Raw genomic sequence first — 16,536 nt, 5'->3', positions numbered from 1 at the left:
CTGGAAAAGACCCTGATGCTAGGAAAGACTGAGGGCAGGAGCAGAAGGGGATGGCAGAGGATGAGATGGTTGGATGGCATCACCAACTCAATGGACATGGGTTTAAGCAAGCTCTGGGTGATGGTGAAGGACAGGGGAGTCTGGTGTGCTGCAGTCCACGGGGTCACAGAGAGTTGGACACAACTTAGCAACTGAATAACAACATTTGTTCCAGTTAAAAAAACAAAACAAAAAAAAAGCTGCAGAAACACAAAATAGTCTGGATGCTGGTGTAGCCACGTCACCACCACCCAGAGGTGTTAGTATCTGCCCAGTGGGCGTTTACTAGTCCACTCGGGGAGCTGACCGTCACATCTCTTAACACTTTCCTTGCTTCACCTGAGGATCCCTTTGCCAGGCTCCCCCTTGGAATTCACCTGCCTCCGGAATAGGCAGAATAACGCCCCCATCCATCCAAAGACATACACGTCCTGACCCCCCAGAACCTGTGAATACGTTACTTCACATGGAAAAAGAGGATTACATTTGCTAATCAGCCTGCCTTAAAATAGGGAGATTATCCTGGATCATCTGGGTGGGGCCAGTGTAATCTCAAGGATCCTTAAAAGTAGAAGAGAAAGACGGGAGCGCTGTCAGCAGGCTGTGTGCTGAGGATCTGACCCCACTGCTGGCCATGAAGATGCAGGGAGGGACAGGAGAGATCAGACACAGACTCTGCCTCAGAGCCTCGAGCAGGACATGCAGCTGGGCCAACACCTCAGTGTTAGCCCAGAGGAACTACGTGGTGGACTTCTAACCTGCAGGACTATAAGCTAACACACTGGTGTCCTTTAAAGTCACTGTTCCTTGCTGTTGTTCAGTCATTTAGTCGTGTCCCACTCTGCAGCCCACCAGGCCTCCCTGTCCATCACCATCTCCCAGAGTTTGCCCAAACCCATGTCCATTGAGTCGGTGATGCCATCCAGCCATCCCATCCTCTGTCGTCCACTTCTCCTCCTGCCTTCAATCTTTCCCAACATCAGGGTCTTTTCCAATGAGTCAGTTCTTCACATCAGGTGACCAAAGTATTAGAGTTTGAGCTTCAGCATCTGTCCTTCCAATGGATATTCAGGGTTGATTTCCTTTGGATTGACTGGTTTGATCTCCTTGCAGTCCAAGGGACTCTCAAGAGTCTTCTATATTTCTGTTAAGTGTTATATTTAGGTTTTGGCTCAGTGTTAAAATTGTTAAAATAATTTAGTTCCCCAGTACTGCCTTCAGTCCTGTTTTTTATGCTATATAGGTTTTGTTTCATACTGTGATTTGACCAGAAAATGATTTTCTACATCCGAACCTATGTAAGTTATCAAAAACTATCAACAAAAATTGGCTACAGTTATCCAACAGACTTTGAGTGTACCTAATTATAATTATGTTGAGTCCTTATTTTAGCTCAGTTGGCTCGGTGGTAAAGAATCCACCTGTCAATGCAGAAGACGCAGGTTCGATCCCTAGGTAGAAGATCCAGAAGAAGGAAATGGCAACCCATTCCGGTTCTTGCCTGGGTAATTCCATGGACAGAGGAGCCTGGCGTACTATAGTCCATTGGGTTGCAAAAGAGTTGGGCATGACTTAGCAAATTCACAACAACAACAACCTTATTTTAGAGCCTCATCCACAAACATCATGAAGGATCAGATTAAATGCTTTGAAATTAACTTATGTCATGACTATATAATTCCCATTTTTAATGAGAGGATCAAAACAGAAGAATAGTATGACTTAGCTTTAATTTAGTTATACTGGTTCTTAGCAACCACTCTCTTCTAAACATTCATGCTGCTGCTACTGCTGCTGCTGCTAAGTCACTTCAGTCGTGTCCGACTTTGTGCAACGCTATAGACAGCCTCCCATCAGGCTCCCCGGTCCCTGGGATTCTCCAGGCAAGAACACTGGAGTGGGTTGCCATTTCTTTCTCCAATGCATGAAAGTGAAAAGTGAAAGTGAAGTCGCTCAGTTGTGTCCGACTCTTAGTGACCCCATGGACTGCAGCCTACCAGGCTCCTCCGCCCATGGGATTTTCCAGGCAAGAGTACTGGAGTGGGGGGCCATTGCCTTCTCCACTAAACATTCATAAAATATATTTAATGAAGGACTCTGGAGTTTTACTTTTCTGTTTTCAAGTTTTCACTGTCTTTTAATGATTTTTTTTTTTTTAGAAAGCTGATGATCTATTATTTTTTCAGTTTCACTGAGCTTATCAGCAATGCAGTAGGTCTCAGGTTCCCATAAGCAGCTGTGGGATGTAATTTGTGCCCAGAAACATGAACTTATTTGAAGTAGATAGGTGTTCGCTTACTGTCTCCTCAGCCATCTGGAGTTTCAGCTCTCTTCCTGTGCTGGTTTGCCTTCAGCACTCGAGCCCGTTTTCCGTACTGTAGAGGGCGAGAACACACAGACTAAGTCATCTCTTCTTCAGCGCATATAGTATTCTTTAGGTAAGTTGATCATTCAGAGCTTATAAAAACCTATGCAGGCCTATTTCTCTGTGCCCTTTGATATATTCTCCACTCTGGTTAAATTTATCTGCCCATCGTCCGCTCTGGGGCACCTGGTAACTCTAGCTCTCAGTGATTTTTTCCTATGGTACTTTATCGTTTGCACCACGTGGTTTAACAATGGAGCAGGGGGTCCTCTTTATATTATTATTATTATTTGGTCTTAGAATAATTGTTGATTTGTTGACATTTTTGGTTCCCCTGCAAAGTTGGGGTTCTTGCTAAGCAAGACAATGAGCCACTCCAGAGTTAACTGTTGGTTGACTGAGTTTTTACCTATCAAATTTGTCTAGGTTTTCAAATATTTATCTTCATTGAGTAATTTTTCCATTTGGGGAAACACAAAGAAAGAATAGAATACTTGAAATCCTTCTCAAGGTAATGAAAACAATGATGGTAATTAGTAATAATAGCAAGTATTAAAAGCCAAATGAACTAAAACTACCTTTGGAAGTCATTCCCTTGTCTGACCTTCCACCAATCATTAGTCACTTCCCTAAGCCATTTATTAACAACCTCAGCCCCATTTAAGATGGCAGTGTGGGGACTTCCCTGGCGGTCCAGGGGTTAAGGCTTTGCCTTCCAATTCAGGGGCGTGGGTTCAGTCCCTGGTCTGGGAGCTAAGATCCCGCATGCATCATGGTCAAAAAAGCACCGAAACAGAAAACAAATTCAGTAACGATGGTAGTTTGGAAATCTATCCTTCAAGACTATCGTTAAATCTATTGTTAAAGAGATTCTCTGTCAGCTTTGTTGGTCAAAGCTGTGTTTCTTGATTGGTTTTGCTGTGCTCTAGGAGAAACTACCGATTTGAAATTCTTCAAAGCTGCACCAGAGTTAAACCCTGACTTTAGAAACCACATCTCTCTCGGCACTCTTTTTAGCTTGTAGAAATGGTAAGCGCTTAAAAACAAAGAATAATAATAAACTGTTTCATAGTAATAGATTTACATAATGGATTGTGTAATTTCAGGGTATTGATATCATGCAAAATAATGTACTGATTTGATGTCAGAAAAAAAAACGCCCTAACAACTTAGCAGTTTTGTTCTTAAATTCTTGGCATGAAAAAGCCATGAAGAAAGGCTTTGGTCTCCAGCAAGTAAAAAAGCAGCATAAACAGACTCCTTTGTTCATCAGCAGCGGGCCTGGTGTTCAGCAAGCAAAACAAATTCTTTTTCTCTACATTAATGCATGAAAATTTTGTGTCCTCATTTCTTTTGTTTGACCAGCAACCTGTTCCATCTCGGTCTATGGCTTCTACGCTGTGTGTTCCCATGTGACTTGTTTGTCTAGAAATCTATTAATGAGAAATGGGCATTTGGGTTGCCACCATGACAACCAGGCAGTATAGCTTGTTTGCTGTTTCCTAGAGACAGAGTCTCAGAAAGGAACATCGTCCCTGCAGTTACTTACTGAGTCCTGGAACCTGGTAACCATGGAAATGTAGATCAAGATGATGTGAATAAATTGTTTACCAGGTACACGCAGGCTGATAAGCAGCTGGCTCAAAGAGACGGTGGAACATGGCATGACCAGTGCATCACTTTGCAGTCGTCTTTTTATTAAAAAGATCTTATTTAGTATGCTCTCTGTTATAGGATTCCAGAATCCGTATTATCATCATAACTTTTCATCCATCCCTGAGAGGGGTTTAACGTCTTGCTTTTATTAGGTAGATTTTGTGCAGTGCATGGTGTGACCTTTCGTGGAAATATTAATGACAATGTTTGCATACTGTTGGACGCGTTTTCTCATCAGCAGGGTTAGCCGCAACATTTACTGCCCACTGTTACCATGCGCACAGACCTGGGGATTTAAGTTGGCACAAGAAACACCTGTTATATGGAAACCTGTGGCTGATCCATGTTGATGTATGGCAGAAGCCGACACAATATTGTAATCATCCTTCAATTAGAAGTAAATCAAGAAAAAGGAAGCAGGAAAAAAAGTTGTTAATCTCAGACTGTATCGATACAATTGAAGGGACAGTACATAAGGAAAACCAGGTGAACAAGAGGGTTGCCTGTGTCTAGTAGAAAAGTGAGATCGTTTTGTCTAGGGTGATGAGCTTTTTAGGGTTTTCGTCATGGTATCTTGAAGCAAGAGTAGAAGTAAGAGCAGACTGAATGACAGAGAACATTGCAAGGGTAAGAAACCAGGAAACAAATGTCTAGAAGAGCGGTAGAAACGATGCCTAGACTTCTGACGTTAAAGCTGGTTGAAGCTACTAGTGAGAAGTACAGCTGGAGAATTGGGGTGAATGTATATTTTCAGTAACACATTTTCACAGGTAGGTTTGTTTATTTAATAGATTTATTTTTGACCTCCATTTATTCACTTGCCCACAAATCCTAGGGCATTAAGAATATACTCTTCTGAATTTGTAACTAGAATGTCTTGGATATTTCAAGAAAAAAAAATGTATCATGTATAGTTTTCACTACTTGTCCTCCTCGGTTCTCCGACGTCCTAGTTTCTAGGACGTTCTATCTCCCTTCTCCCATGTCTCACTGCCAGGTTTTCAACCAACATGGATTTCACTGTAGCTCTTTGAATTTCCTATTTAATCCATATTAAATAGGAGAAATAACATTTGTTTTCTTGATATATATATATATACACACACATACATATTTATGTATTTTTGGGATAGAACTTAGTAGAGTGGCTGTGGTGGAGATTTGGTTTAAATTCAAGAAGCAGAAAAACTAAGATAAGATTTTTAAAAATTACTTGATGTATACAGGATCAAGGGAATTTTTTTAGAACTTAAATTCCCCAAAAGTGAAAAACTGTGCCAAGAAATGTGACCCTACAGAAATCTAGGGGACAAAGTCTGTTGTGAGCTTTTCTTTCCTTTGCAATAATTTTGACCAGCATTTAGGTCACTTGGGCAATAAAACTCAGAACACCAGTTTACACTTTTACCAAAAATAACTGCAGTGTAGAACCTCCCACAGATGCCATATGTCTCGGGCCATTTGGAAGAGTCAGGATCTGCCACATGCCAGACTCTCAGGAGGACACATCCTTGGCGTCCAGATGTCCTAGGTCTGGGTCTGGTGGGGACAGGGGCACCTTGCACCCAATGCGGGCGACGGGAGGAAGAAAGGGGCTGCTGGACGCCGATGTGGGAACATGAGTGAGTTCTCAGTAGTGTCCGACTCTTTATGACCCCGTGGACTGGAGCCCGCCAGGCTCCTCTGTCCATGGGATCCTCCAGGTGAGAATACTGGAGTGACTGCCATTTCCTCCTCCAGGGGATCTCTTCCACCCAGGGATCGAACCAGCGTCTCCAGCATTGACAGGTGGATTCTTTACCACTGAGCCTCCTGGGAAAACCTGGGAGAGGACCGTTCAAAAGCCGGGAAGCAGAAAATAAAGGAGTCTTGAAGTATGTGACTCAGGAGGCAGATAAGAGGGCAGTGTGCACCAAAGTCACCCGCCAGGAGGCTGCAGGGTTTGGGCTCAAACTGGAGGCCTGACCTCAACCCGTGGTTTCTGCCTGAGCCTCCAAGGGGAGCGGGGCGAGGTCTCCGCGGAGGAGGCACATCCCAAGAGCAGGGGCCTCCGAAGACGCGCGGCCCGGAGGGCCCACTCGCCCCGCCCCGTAACCCCGCCTCCTCAGGGCTTCCCCCCGTAACCCCGCCTCCTCGTAGCCCCGCCCACACGCTTCTCGGGGCCGAGAGGCGGGAGCGCGCGCGCCCGCAGGCCGCGTCTCGGGCAGCCCCGCCCCAGGTGCGTCGGGCGCGGGGCGGAGCGCGACTTCCGGCGCCGCGCCCGCCCCGCCCCGCCTCTCGCGGGCCTGCGGCGTCGGGGGCGCGCGCGCGGCCGCACTCTCGGATCCAGTTAGAAGCTGAGGTGCTCGCGGACCCCGCGGCCCGTCCGTGAGGTGAGGCGGGCGCTGGGGGCTGCGGCGTGGGAGGCCCCGCCCTGGAGCTGTCTCCCCTCGGGGAGGCGTGAGGGCTCGAGGAGGGTCCGGGCGAGCCGGCGGTCCGGGGCGCGGAACGGCCGAGCGGGCGCTGGGGGGCAGGATGGGCCCCGAGGCTCGAGGGTGCGTCCTGTGGGGGTGCTGCCCGCTCCCCTCCAGGGCTCGGGGCGTCCGGCCGCGGGACGGCCCCCGGGCTCGGCCGGACGGTCCCCATCCTCCGGCGTCGTTAGGAGGGGACGTGGTGGAGAAGGACGGTCCTCTGACCCGGCCCCGAACGGGGTCCCCTGGGGGCTTGGTTGCCCCCCAACCCCGCGCCTCAGGAGGACTGCGGAGGGATGCGCAGAGCCCGGGCGCAGTCAGGGGAGAAACACCCGATTCTCATTCCGAAAACGCCAGGACGGGCTCCAGGCGTGAAAGTACTTAAAATGCGAACGCTCAGGAGGCTGGAGGCTCTCGGAGCTGCAGCAAGGTTGCTCCTGGCTCCCAAGGCGTGGATGAGTGAAGTCGTTCAGTCGTGAACGACTCTTTGCGACCCCGTGGACTGTAGCCCACCAGGCTCCTCCGTCCATGGGATTCTCCAGGCAGGAATACTGGAGTGGGTTGCCATTTCCTTCTCCAGGGGATCTTCCCGACTCAGGGATCGAACCCAGGTCTCCCGCATTGCAGGCAGACGCTTTAACCTCTGGCTCTTTTGATATCCTGGCCAAAGAGTTTTATATGTACATATGATATGTAACTTTTTAACAGTTACCTGGTATTCTGTTGCATGAATGTGTCATAATGTATTCATAAGGCGTTTCTAAATAAATAAGTCTGGAAGAATCTACTTTCCAGGGAGGACGTCCTGGTTCTGCAGGAGCAGAAGGGGAGTCAGAGAGGGTATGTTGGACTCCCGGCCGTAGGCGAGGTTCAGTATTATCTTACTCAGTCTCGCCGGCATCCTTCTGAGGTCGGAGGGGTTTTATTCCACGGGGCAGATGTGGAAAACGGTCCCCGCAAAAGATTAAGTCACTTATTTAGGTCCCAACTAGCAAGAATGGCTGAGATTCCAACCCAGGGATGCCAGACTCTAAATTCTCATGGAATTTAGCAAAAATTCTTTTGCTTCCAACCAGAGAGCAATATTACATGTTTTTAGGGAAGACTCCATACAAAAGGACATTATTTAGGCAGTTAGGGTTTTGGGGGTGTTTGGGTTAAACGCTAACTTGTAAGGCATTATTGTTGTTGTTCAGTCACTAAGTCGTATTCCGACTCTTGGCAACCCCATGGACTGCAGCAAGTCAGGCTTCTTTGTCCTTCACCATCTCCTGGATTTGCTGAAACTCATTTCCATCGAGTCAATGATGCTGTCCAACCATCTCATTCTCTGTCGACCCCTTCTCCTCCTGCCCTCAAACTTTCCCAGCATCAGGGTCTTTTCCAGTGAGTCTATTCTTTGCATCAGGTGGCCAAAGTATTGGGACTTCAACTTCAGCATCAGTCCTTGGAATGGATATTTAAGGTTCACTTCCTTTAGGAAATCAATTAATCCTCGAATATGTGCTGTTTAAGTGTATTTTCCTTCAGACAGGATTTAGTATAGGGAAATCTCACATTCAAGGCAAGAACAAATTTATTAATACAGATCTAGTTGAGTGTCTTTTATATTCCATATACTAAACTGTGTGCCAAAAATACCAAAATAAATACAATTTGTAACCTCTGCCCTTGAGTTTGAGAGGGATGATTGTATAAAAGAATTTCATAGCGTTCTAATAAATTGGAATCTTTGCTAGTGTGTGAATTAACCAGATTAGGGTAGTTTTAAGCACAAGTTTTTAGGAACCTGTTATGTATACGAAAGGGCTTCCCTGGTGGCTCAGATGGTAAAGAATCTGCCTGCAGTGTGGGAGACCCAGGTTCAATCCCTGAGTCAGGAAGATCCCCTGGCGAAGGAAATGGCAACTGACTCCAGTATGCTTGCCTGGAGAATTCCATGGACCGTCCATGGGGTTGCAGAGTCGGACACAACTGAGCAGCTAACACTCTGTATAAGAAAAGGTACTGTGTGACTTATCATGTGGGTACCTTGGCATTATTTTCCCATTCAGTGAGAAATACTGTCAAAAAATTTAGGTTAAATCATATTGATGGTTATTATTTTCTTTTATCATTACACTACTTTCAGTAAATTTTAAAATGCTAGAGAAGAAGAGAACATTTATAATTTATCCCCCGTTAAGGGGCTTGATTTCAGTAGTGCTTTTATTTTATTAATTGAGGAGCCAGTGGTATGTGTAGCGGGGCAGGAATTTCTTTCAAGTCATCTGCCAAAGATGTTCTTAACCTCTTCTTCCAAAATTTAAATCTTAAATTAAAGGTACCATTAACACCAGATTCCATTTGGGCTTTATTGCTCAGAGACCTAGTGGAAACAGAGTCTCTAGTTTAGGCAGAAATGGTAACTTGCTGAAATGGGTTACATTGCCTCTGGCATGGCTGTAGGTGGGTGGATAGAAGGGGTCCTGGGGCATTTAGGAAATTTCTCCCAATGGCTTCAGTTGCTCAATAAAGTAGCAGTCAAAGTCATAATCTGAGGGTGGTGCCGTGGGTGGAAGTTTGAGGTTTGGAGATTAGAGTGAAAGGGCTAGTGAAATATGGGCTAAGTCGCTTCAGTCGTGTCCGACTCTGTGCAACCCACCAGGCTCCCCCATCCCTGGGATTCTCCAGGCAAGAACACTGGAGTGGGTTGCCATTTCCTTCTCCAGTGCATGAAAGTGAAAGTGAAGTCGCTCAGTCGTATCCGACTCCTAGCGACCCCATGGACTGCAGCCTACCAGGCTCCTCCGTCCATGGGATTTTCCGGGAAGAGTACTGGAGTGGGGTGCCGTTGCCTTCTCTGAGTGAAATATGGGATATTCCGGTAATTAAACAGTTCTCAGATATGAAAAGTGAAGTCAAGGAAGTAGCGATGAGCAAAGTAAAAGTATTTAATCTAACTTTGCACACAAAGTACTTGACCATCCGTGTCCTGGGTTCACTTTGCCTGGCTTCTGCCTTCTTGGCAGGTCCCCCTGTTCTTTACACGGGGCTTCCTGGGTGGCTCAGATGGTGAAGAATCCACCTGCAATGCAGGAGACCTGGATTTGATCCCTGGCTGGGGAAGATCCCCAGGAGAAGGGATAGGCTAACCACTCCAGGATTCTTGGGCTTCTCTGGTGGCTCAGATGGTGAAGAATCCACATGCAATGCAGGAGACCTGGGTTTGGTCTCTGGGTGGGGAGTAGCCCTGGAGAAGGGAGTGGCTACCCACTCCAGGATTCTTGCCTGGAGAATTCCTGGACACAAGAGCCTGGCGGGCTGAGCCACTAACACTTCCACTGTCTTTACACAGGTCAAGCCACTTTGCAGAGCCTAGTTTTTTCATTCTTTTTTCTCTGCCTGGAATTTGCATTCCACTCTTCCCCAAGCGCTTTCCCCAGTTGCACTTAACACATTGTATTAAATCTTGTCTGCAAAGTCAGTAACAGTGTCTAATACTTCCTTTTTTTCTAATGTTTGCTGAGTAAACCCCTCAGTAAATGTTTAATGAGTATGCCACTTTTCTTCCTCCTTTAATCTGTAAACAGCGGTCAGCAGACTTTTCCTGTAAAGAGGCAGCTAATAAATACTGTAGATCTTGTGGACTGCACTGTCTCTCTCTTCACTACCTGACTTTGCCATTGTCACACAAAAGCGGGGGTAAGCAGTGTAGAAACAAGTGAGCGTGGCTCCATTCCAGGAACCCTTTATTTATAGACTCGAGATTGGAATTTCATATAATTTTAACATGTCACAAAATATTACTGTTCTTTGATTCCCTCCCACCTCAACCCCATACCTTTAAACAAGTGAAAAACAGGCTTAGCTCCCAGGCTGTACACACGCAGGCTTTGGGATGCATTTCACCCCCTCATCCTCCACTGTACTTTGCAGACCTTTGATTTGTAAAGACAGTGAATCTCGATAGAGGGATTTGCAGTGAGATCATACTGGTTTTAGTATTATCATTAGTGGTAGAGAAGCAAAGATAAAGAAGGCAGTCTTCTTTGTCAAGGATTTCATGGTCAAGTTCAAGATTAAGATGTAGACAGATAACAATGACACAGTATGGTAACTGCAGTTACAGTTTATTGATTGGAACGAAGGAGTCATAACTAGTTCTGCTTGGTTAGATCAGAAGTCACATCTAATGGTCCTCTGCTGGGGACTTGGGAACATTTTCAGCTAAGATCCTTTCCAAGAATCTTTGCAAACTTGCTGAGAAGGTGACTGACCACATCTTTTGCCAGGATGGCTATGAACTTCAAGATGACTCAATTCCTCTGTTTTGTAGGATGTAATTTCATTTGTTATTCTCAGAAATAAAATTAATACATTCCAAATGATTTTTTCCTAACAGTTATTTCCAAAGGTCGTGCACCTATTTTTTATTGCTTTGAAAAAGGTGAAATATATTTCATAGTGCATCTGATGTAGTAATCAATGTTTGTTTAATACATTAATGAATTTCTGATATTGAATTTTGGGCCTTGTAACATTTAGTCTTTAAGTCAATTATTAATGCATTAGAAAAGGAAGATGGCTTTAGTGGGCTTTCAGTTTCCTTGCCACTTATTAGATTTACTCTGAGTCATTTCTCTCTGGGAAAAATATATGGCCGTTAGCATCACTGATGCCATCTTGTACCGTTACAGTCGATCCTGTGCTATCCGCTCCCTGACCCAGGACTGAACTGTGCAGAGAGTCACTTCTCTGTTGTTAAGGGCTTTGCAGTTACTAGAAACTGTTTAGTAATCAGTAGGATCAGGTGCCCTGTGTGCTCCGTTAGTCCGTGAGTCTCGTTGCTCATTCGTGAATCTTGACTTAGAAATGCACGTTCCATTATCCAAGCACCTACCTCCATTCCCTTCGCCAGGAGATCTTCCCCACCTGGACCAAACCTGAGTCTCCTGCATCTCAGGCAGGGCCACCAAGGAAGCCCCACCTACCACCACTCTAGGGTAACTGTAAAGTTGTCCCTGTCGCCCCAGGAGTGCAGATTGCAAATACTTCCAGGTTGCCACCCCCTCTCCTGACCCCAGGCCCACCATGTGAGAAAGTTACCCTGTAACAAACTGATCCACTGATGACACAGAGCTTCCTGCCTCGTTTCTTGGTTTCAAGATAGCTTTCTCGGTTCTGTGAGCACTTTTTGTCCCCTCCATCCTTCAACAGGAAGTTGAATGTTATTACACCTTCAGGGATAGTGGGTGTTTAAAACTTACCTAATTATCATTTTATGCTCTATAACATATCAATACATTCCCCAGACATACTGTGGAGCAATGGAAAGTAACTTCAGAGGTTTATAAAAATAATTTTGTGCTCTTATTTCCTTGTCTTTGTCATAGTTCTTTAGCCAGTTCTTTTTTAGTTGAGAATTTGCCTTTGTTAAAGAGTTTTCAAGGTACTGTATTGGAAAGACTTGGGAACTGGATCAAGTATTATGAGTTTTCCAAAAAAGTACGATTTGTTAAAAACATGCCACGAGAAGACTTATTGTCCTTTAATTGTCAACTTATGCTTCTAAGGATCATTTTCTAGTTTATGTTGCAAAAGAGAAGGTCTTAGGTGTGTTGTCTACTCAAAAAGCTGCTTTCTGTGGTTGTCTGTCCTCTCTTTAGGATGCCCGGGGCTTGTGTGAACTGTGTTCCTAGTGGGGGAACTTCTGGATTTTGGCTCTCTGCTTCTTTTCCACTTGCAGCCAGTGATAAATGGGGGGCAGGCCAGGCATCCGTCAGTCCCTTTCTCTTTTGTCCTTTTGAAGGCCACCACGTAGACTGTGGGCTTCCAAGGTGGCTCAGTGGTAAAGAATCCTCCTGTCAATTCAGGAGACTCAGGTTCCTGGAAAGGGGCATGGCAACCCACTCCAGTATTCTTGCCTGGAGAATCCCATGGACAGAGGAGCCTGGCGGGTACAGTCCATGGGGTTGCAAATGAGTTGGACACGGCTGAGTATACACACATAGGCTATAATGTTTTGAATAATCAAGGTGCATCATAGTGTAGAAAGAGGAGGAACTTAGAACTTGATGCTAAACACAGGTTTTCTTTGGGACCAAGAACAGGTGCAGCACAAGTTTTAAAGCTTTTACAGACATCCCCTCGCTGGCCACGCCTCATCTCTAGCTTTTCAGCCCCCTTTCCAGCTGTGCCCTCCTGTCAGAAGAACTACTTTCATGTCCTCTCTGCGGGGAGGATCCCCAGCTTTCAGGAAACCTCCCTGCCCCGCCAACCTGTAGGGCTTGGTTTCAGCTCAGACAGGTCTCTCTATCTTTGGCCCAGATCTTCAATGTAGACAGCACTGCCTTCCCACACTCCACCCCCACCCCGAACCCTCTTTCCCAACCTGCTAAACAGTGGGGACAAGGGGGCACCCTGGGGACTTGGGATTATCCTGCCAGTCTGGCGTAGGCTCCCCTCTTCTGTTGCTTTTCCTCCTGTCCTCTTGACAGAAGGGAACCCCCAGAGACATTGTGGTCCTCACACTTGAAGAAGCTGCACGGCGTCTCCCCACACCTGTGATGTGCGGGTGGCTCTCAGGGCCTTTGGTGCTTCCCATCCCGATGCAGAGCCACCCTCCCGGGTTGACCACCCCCACCCCCCGGCCCTTTTCACGGTGCACCTGGTTAGACCAGCGTGGCTGTGCGCGTGGGCGCAGGGGCGGGCAGGTAAGATCAGAGTTGTGTCAGCTTACAAAAACCCGACTCCAGCTTTGAAGTTCCCAGTTAGATGCACATGAAAAGTTAATTGACATTAAGAATGTTTCTTTTGAGTTTTCAAACAGCCCAGCCAGGCACTTCATATCTCAAAGAAAACAAGCAGTTAGTTGATTTTCCTTCTTTAAGATGTTTTGTTTTCCACCACAAAATTACTAGAGCTAATCAATGAATATAGTAAAGTTGCAGAATATAAAATTAACACACAGAAATCCCTTGCATTCCTATATACTAACAATGAGAAAACAGAGAAATTAAGGAAACAATTCCATTCACCATTGCAACGAAAAGAGTAAAATACTTAAGAATATATCTACCTAAAGAAACAAAAGACCTATATATAGAAGACTATAAAACACTGGTGAAAGAAATCAAAGAGGACACATAGATGGAGAAATATACCGTGTTCATGGCTCAGAAGAATCAATATAGTGAAAATGAGTATACTACCCAAAGCAATCTATAGATTCACTGCAATTCATTTCCCTATCAAGCTGCCAATGGTATTTTTCAGAGAACTAGAACAAATAATTTCACAATTTTAATGGAAATACAAAAAACCTCAAATAGCCAAAGCAATCTTGAGAAAGAAGAATGGAACTGGAGGAATCAACCTGCCTGACTTCAGGCTGTACTACAAAGCCACAGTTATCAAGACAGTATGATACTGGCACAAAGACAAATACAAATATAGATCAATGGAACAAAATAGAAAGTCCAGAGATAAATCCACCCACCTATGGACACCTTATCTTTGACAAAGGAGGCAAGAATATACAATGGAGAAAAGACAATCTCTTTAACAAGTGGTGCTGGGAAAACTGGTCAACCACTTGTAAAAGAATGAGACTAGAACACTTATGTACACCATATACAAAAATAGAACACCATATACAAAAATAAACTCAAGACGGATTAAAGATCTAAACATAAGACCAGAAACTATAAAACTCCTAGAGGAGAACATAGGCAAAACACTGTCCAACATAAACCGCAGCAGGGTCCTCTATGACCCACCTCCTAGAATATTGGAAATAAAAGCAAAAATAAACAAATGGGACCTAATTAAAAGCTTCTGCACAACAAAGGAAACTATAAGCAAGGTGAAAAGACAGCCTTCAGAATGGGAGAAAATAATAGCAAACGAAGCAACAAAGAATTAATCTCAAAAATATACAAGTAACTCCTGCAGCTCAATTCCAGAAAAATAAATGACGCAATCAAAAAGTGGGCCAGAGAACTAAACAGACATTTCTCCAAAGAAGACATACAGATGGCTAACAAACACATGAAAAGATGCTCAACATCACTCATTATCAGAGAAATGCAAATCAAAACCACAATGAAGTACCATTTCACGCCAGTCAGAATGGCTGCTATCCAAAAGTCTACAAGCAATAAATGCTGGAGAGGATGTGGAGAAAAGGGAACCCTCTTACACTGTTGGTGGGAATGCAAACTAGTACAGTCACTATGGAGAACAGTGTGGAGAGTCCTTAAAAAACTGAAAATAGAACTGCCATTATGACCCAGCAATCCCACTGCTGGGCATACACACTGAGGAAACCAGAATTGAAAGAGACACGTGTACCCCAATGTTCATTGCAGCACTGTTTATAATAGCCAGGACATGGAAGCAACCTAGATGTCCATCAGCAGATGAATGGATAAGAAAGCTGTGGTACATATACGCAATGAAATATTACTCAGCCATTAAAAATACATTTGAATCAGTTCTAATGAGGTGGATGAAAATGGAACCTATTATACAGAGTGAAGTAAGCCAGAAAGAAAAACACCAATACAGTATACTAACGCATATATATAGAATTTAGAAAGAAGGTAACGCGTGCTGGGATTCATGGGGTCGCAAAGAGTCGGACACGACTGAGCAACTGAACTGAACTGAATGATAACCCTGTATGCGAGACAGCAAAAGAGACACAGATGTATAGATCAGTCTTTTGGACTCTGTGGGAGAGGGCGAAGGTGGGATGATTTGGGAGAATGGCATTGAAACATGTAAAATATCACATGTGAAACGAATCGCCAGCCCAGGTTTGAGGCATGATACAGGGTGCTCAGGGCTGGTGCACTGGGATGACCCAGAGGGATGGAATAGGGAGGGAGGTGGGAGGGGGGTTCGGGATGGGGAACACATGTACACTCATGGCGGATTCAAGTCAATGTATGGCAAAACCAATATTGTAAAGTAAAATAAATACATTTTTTAAAAAATAGAAAAAAGATGTTTTCATTCTTAGAGTAGTGTCTCTTTTTTCAGGCTGCTACAAAGAAAGTAATGTCAGCTGGTTTGTAAACAACCAAAAAAAAAAAAAGGATGTTTCACTTTAATAACTTGAGTAGATAGAAGGTCAAAGTTATTGACATTTACATTTTTCACATGATTAGAGTTTTAGAATATTAGAACCATGAGATTTTTCTTGTTGTTGTTCAGTCACTAAGTCATGTCTGACTCTCTGCAACCGTGTGGACTGTAGCCCACCAGGCTCCTCTGTCCATGGGATTTCCCAGACAGGGTACTGGAGTGGGTTGCTATTTCATTCTCCAGGGGATCTTCCCGACCTAGGGATCGAACCTGGGGCTCCTGCACTGCAGGCGGATGCTTCACCACTGAGCCTCCTGGGAAGCCCTGCTCCCTGAGAGACTTGAGCACAAAGTGGTGGAGGGCAGTCTGGCTGAGGAAGAGCGATGGGGAGGTAGTCCATCTGGGATGGAGCTCGAGGCAGGAGGAGGACGGGGGAAAGCACCTTCTGCTGAAGAAGGGACTGTGTGTGTGTGCAGCAGGACTGTGTGTGTCAGTGTGTGCGTGCACATCTGTGTGTGTGTCAGTGTGTGTGTATGTGCAGCAGGACTGTGTGTGTGTCAGTGTGTGCGTGCACATCTGTGTGTGTGTCAGTGTGTGTGTGTGTGTGTACAGCAGGACTGTGTGTGTGTCAGTGTGTGTGTGTATGCAGCAGGACTGTGTGTATGTGTCTGTGTGTGTGCATCTGTGTGTGTGTGTGCAGCAGGACTGTGTGTGTCTGTGTGGGTCTATGTGTGTGCATGTATGTGTGTACAGGACTGTGTGTGTGTGTCGTGCGTCTGTGTGTGTGCAGCAGGACTGTGTGTCTGTGTGTGTCTATGTGCGTCTGTGTGTGTGCAGCAGGCTGTGTGTGGGTCTGTGTGTATGTGTGTGCAGGACTGTGTGTGTGCGCGTTTGTGCGTGTGTCAGTGTGTGTGTGTCTTTGTGTGTGTGTGTGCGTGTGTGTGTATGTGGCTG

The 16,536-nt window shown here is 45.2% G+C and overlaps 1 protein-coding gene across 1 annotated transcript in view; it reads left to right on the top strand.

The window, feature by feature from the left end:
- Positions 1-6,299: 6,299 nt before the first annotated feature.
- ABCA5 (ATP binding cassette subfamily A member 5) overlaps positions 6,300-16,536 on the top strand; it is a 65,247-nt gene continuing 55,010 nt past the window's right edge. Inside the window, exon 1 of the mRNA XM_005899318.3 lies at positions 6,300-6,432. The gene's annotated coding sequence lies outside the window, so the exon portion shown is untranslated. The remainder of the gene's footprint in view (positions 6,433-16,536) is intronic.

Source organism: Bos mutus, chromosome 19 (genome assembly GCF_027580195.1).
Source record: "Bos mutus isolate GX-2022 chromosome 19, NWIPB_WYAK_1.1, whole genome shotgun sequence".
Classification (NCBI taxonomy): Eukaryota; Metazoa; Chordata; class Mammalia; order Artiodactyla; family Bovidae; genus Bos; species Bos mutus.
The sequence above is the reverse complement of the archived record's forward strand: the minus strand, read 5'-3'. Positions and strand labels throughout refer to the sequence as shown.